Here is a 5289-nt window from a genome sequence, read left to right as displayed (position 1 = left end):
GCATCCCAGACAAGGGATCGTGTGACGACATAAACCTGCCTCCTTCAGAAGGCGTGACAACTTACTAAGTCGAGTAGGAAAGGCCCACGCCCTTAACGCACAACACTTAAGTATCCCGTTGACCTCCAGCCCTGAGAAACGCACTGGGGGAAGTTTTATGAACCAACAGTGCCAAATATGTGTTTGATGAGACAGAGAGAACACGTGCATGTCTCAGGATGTTCAATTGCAATATTAATACCCCGCAGTGCCCCCACCCTGTCTCTTTACAAATATATATATATATATATAAATAAATTAAAAGCAGCTTCACAGAAGGAGGAAGCTCTGAATTCCATCGACCCTTAACTTGTGACTGCTGGTGGGGATACACAGTTAGTCACTGCACTATTTATGACTTCTGCTGTTAATGTCTGACCTCTTGTGGACAATGAGGCGCACTGAGGTGAACGAAGTAACGAGCACGGTAATGAGCTGCTGCAGCCACTGCCACAGACTGTTGGCTTCAGCTTTTATTTACAGTGTGATAGGTTTTTTTTTTTTTTCCCCTCAGTGGTGGGAGCTGCATTTGCACCTCTATCTGGGCAAAATAGATATACATTTGCAGGGATTTGTTTTAAAGTGTGGTTGGGAACAACTGCGGGAACTACTCATTTGAATAAACAAGCCTGATTTTGTACAAGGGGAAAAAGAAAGGCATAGTATACCTCATTTTCTACTAAAACACAGAAATAATCAAATACCACAGAGGTAAGGCATCTCTAAGTGTCTCTTAGAGCACGATTTGAAGATTGTGGATTAGGATCTTACATTGCTTACCAAGGTTTTTGAATTGGGATAAATGTGTTGAACATTATGTGTGATGTGTATGGAAGACAGCAGATAAACAAAAATTAAGGAATGGCTAAAAACATTAATTGAATAATCCGATCAATATGCTTGAATTTTGAAATGCAGCAAATGTAGACAATGATATTCCCTTAATTGCTTGTTTGTTTTTTAAGTAAGCCTTTTTTTCCGATTGTGAATATTGCCAACACAACAGAACTGTGTGCAGTAGCATCACTTCACGGTTTAATGTTTAAAAGCCTTGTAAATTCACCCACATAAAATCCGTCTTTGGCAGATGAAAGGGAAGATTAAAATAAGTCAAATGCATTTTGCTCTGAGGAGCACTTGTTTTATCAGCATGGTGTACAGGGCGGTTTGCTTGCAAGCTAAACCATCTTGGTATCATATGGCCACTGCTGTAATTATCTGGATGCTTTGATGCACCTCCACGACCACAGTGCCTAGAGAGTGTGCTCAGAGTCTGAATGCTCCGAGTAGGTGACACTTGAAACGCACCGTATGAATATGAATTTTTGACTGTGCTCTGCATTTACAAATAGTAGGATTTGGTTCCAGGAAAGTCTCCAGTGATTGCCGTGCCAATCACTCTCAGTATTTGAACCAAGGGGAAAGGAATGAAATGCAAAAAAAAAGCACCTCTGCCTTTGTCTCTGGCTACATATATGAAGCATCAGTGTCTGCAGTTCATTTATCCTTGTTATTCTGGTGCAGGCAAAATATGTCAGACCCACAAATGACATGTATGCCAGCGTGAAGTAATATATGTTATGAATGTATGTAGTCAGGCCAAGAAGCAACAAAGTCCTATTTTATGAAAAATGTTGCTTCAAATCAGCCAACTTTGTGATCGGAGTCTTATTAAAGCCAGCTCACCTAAAGATAGAGGTATTATGTGAGTGCAACTTTTTCAAATCACTGTGGAAAATACTGCATACATATTGCTGGGCTTTGATTTATGGATTTACTATACTGTATAAATGGAATGAATATGTGGGGAAAAAACACATAGCCAAGAAAATGGTTAAAATCCAACTGACAGCTAGTGAAGCTAAACCATTAGGTGGCAGCCCAGCACTTTTCTGCAGGGCTCAGGACCTCTTGGCTCCATGCTGTCCAGTCGTGACCTTTCGTTATACATTTTGAAGAAAATCTCAACTCATCACTGCACAGAGCTACTTGTGCATAATGCCGTCCACGAAGTTCTAATAACGGTCTAATATAGATCTAATTTTAATGAGGTGCAGTTTATAGATCAGATCTTTCGCTTTCTTGGGCCTTTCATCCGAAACAGTCTCTGCGGTCAGCAATTTGGGCACTGATGTAACAGGAAATACATATCAAAGAGAACTTTGAAGTCAAGTAACCGAACAGTAAATGCAAAAAGTGTGAAGGAATAAAGTCTTATTGTCAGTGACAACTCTGAAGGTCAGTAGTATTTCAATAACTCTATTGTAATGGTGTGCCAAGAGTAAAAGAAAAAAAAAGTCAAATAAATGAATAAATAAATAAGAATGAATAAGAGTGAATTTAAAAATTACGGCCCACTATATTCCTGCAGGTTATACTGTAGCCTTGACTTCTGTGGGCAGCAAAATTTCACCGGGAGCTCACTGGAACTGCCTTGAGAATAATGTCACACCCTTGACTTGAATCACAGAAAAGTCCAATTGAACTTTCCTATGAACCTGCCTCTTCTAAAATCTTGATACTGAATGTTGTAGGGTAAGAAATGCATGAGATGTCTCAGTGCTCCTAGACACAGCTTGGCTGAATTCAGTGGTTTGCAGATTCTATATTCATGGGGGAGAAATACTCTTCTTAGTCCTTGTAGTTATATAGTTGTTGCCTCTTCCTCATCATGTGCTCAAGTGTCCTTAGTGAGCGCTGGATTTACGTCCTGATTGACTGTCTCCATAACAATCAAAGGGATGATTGGTTCATTTAAAAGTGTTTTGAGGAGCCTTGTGTCATGTCTCCTACTCTCTATACTACTGGGATCCTTCCAATCCTTTACAGTTACTGCTCAGTGGAATGTAGAAATATGTTGTACTGGACTTTTCCTCCTTCATGGTTATTGCTTTTTTTTGGATTTGTGACTCAAATCCCTTGCTCTATTTTGAGTGATTTATACATATGAATGAAGATTTATGCCTGTGAGCTCAATGTGCCAGTATTATCCAATCAAACTGGGCTGCTCACTGGCTCCTGAGATTGCATTAAAGTGTAATATCAATGCAGCAATCCCTGGGTTATTGCCACTTTGAAATACCCGGTACCTCCGATACTGTAGCCACGTGTTATGATCAGGGGGGGATCTGTCTATTTATGTGAGGTTTCATGGGAGATTGCTGTGGTAAATTAATCAGAAGTTGCCAGCCATGTTTAATTCATTTGATCAATGACTGGATGAGGCTGGGGGGAAAAAAAGAAAAGTGTCAGTGTATTCGGGTGACCACAAAGAAGTAAGGCACACAGAATAACCAGACAAGACCTAGAAATTTAGTATTACTTATTTCCTGAAGTGTTCTCATCGGAGAAGACGCCGCTATCATTTTAATGCCTCACCTTAGGTTTCTTAAGTCTTCATAAACATAATTTATTATTCCAGCAGCTTGTAAAATTTTAGTTTATAATTTGATGACATTGAAGGCTATCCTGCGGAATGTTAGAAAATAGTGCCAAGAAAGAGAGGACATTAATTCTTGGGTAGTATTCTGGCTCTGCAAAGTGGTGTGCGGGAAATCACATTCCATAACTTTTTCTTATTGTTCCTTCACAATTTATTAATGAAGGATTTTCAGTTTATTTGGGAAAAGAAGATTGCCTTGAACCCCAGTCTTTAAATTCTTCTGTTTAGTGTGCAAATACTATAAAGCCCCAAGGACCTGTAGTGTGCAAAACATTGAGAATAGTCTGCCTGAGAATCTATCCCCCTAGTGATTTACCGATGTTGACTGTCTATTCTAATCTGCTTGCTTTTTAAACTCTCTGTGTGGTTAAGCATTTAAAACGAGAAACTTCTTAGTCCTACATGAGACAGCAGCTTTGATGTCATGATCGCACTATTATTTTATGCAGCGACCCAGTGCTATAAGGGCTATTTCATGCAGTAATGATTTTTGTGAGGAGAAAAACCTGAACTGACATTGGCACATTTTTCCTTTTTTTCCCCACTCCCCTGTAGGAAAATGGCTTTCTTAGCCTGCAATTTATCCAATTACGGATTTACAGCAGTGCAAAGTCAACCATATGATACAGCCTAAGTCTATTTTTCAGCCTTTGGAGCAAATCCAATCATTCCAAATGGTTGCTGATGGTAATAATTGCAACAGCATCACATTGATCGAGTGGGTCCACGGGGTGGAAACAAACAAAGCACACTAAGAAAAGGAGATGGTGTTTTTGTGTGTGTGTGTGTGGGGGGGAGGTTTGTTATTATGGCCCTTGTAAAAAAAATAATACTGAGGCATTAAAAGATGGACTTTAGACTTTATCGGTTGCTGATAAAGAAAATGCACACACCAATGTCCCAACTTTATTTATTCAAGACTTGAACGTAAAGGTAAAGGGTTACTGCGCTTTCTAAGATCAGAAGGACTTATGGGAATGACACGGAAAATTTATAGATGATCCCCATGTAACAGCTAGGTACACGCATATCATAGTTCTTGGCTACTCTTTGTATCCTTATAGAACTTTATTAACAGTTTCAAACAACACCAATGATTAGTTTACAAAATGCTGAGTAATGAACTTCTAAGTAAGAATTCAATAAAGAACTAAACAAAAGGCACACAAGTCTAGTCAATGGCAGTACAATGACCAGCTAAACAGTTTACTCTAAAAAAAACCTGCTTAATGGAAACTAATTTGAAAAATCTTTCAGTCATCCTTTATAAAGTGTGTTATCCAGATCACTTCTAGACTGTTTCTGTATCTGTGTTTACTGTATGTTCCACAGCCCTGCCACAGATTGGCGATCTGTCCAGGGTGCAGCCTACCTCCAACCCTGTGACAGCTGGGGTGAGCTCCAGAGGCTTAATACTTAATTGTATACATACTGGTGCTGAGAGCAGTATTAGAAAAGATGATTGAGTCATTGTGACTGTTATTGCTCTGCTGCAGAACAGCTTGCGGCGAGGCTTTTGGTTTTGGTGGTGTCAAAACCAGCATTTATTTTGCCACCTACTTGATAGATGTACTCTACAGCACTTGCTGAGTTTATCGTTATTCTGGCTGTTAATTCATATCGCTGCGAAGAATAACAGATCTCTCTTGTCCGTGCTTATTTTGGCTAAAGGAATGCCTTTTTTCTTGCACACGTAATCCTTTCCATTAATCTCAGCACGTCTCTTGTCACTCTTGCGTCACCTTTACCTTGTTCTCCATACCATACAGTCCCTATTCAGTTAAGCTCTGGAGAAATATTTCAATTCA

The sequence above is a fragment of the Astatotilapia calliptera genome, chromosome 4 (genome assembly GCF_964374335.1).
Source record: "Astatotilapia calliptera chromosome 4, fAstCal68.1, whole genome shotgun sequence".
NCBI lineage: Eukaryota > Metazoa > Chordata > Actinopteri > Cichliformes > Cichlidae > Astatotilapia > Astatotilapia calliptera.
Note: the sequence above shows the minus strand (reverse complement) of the source record.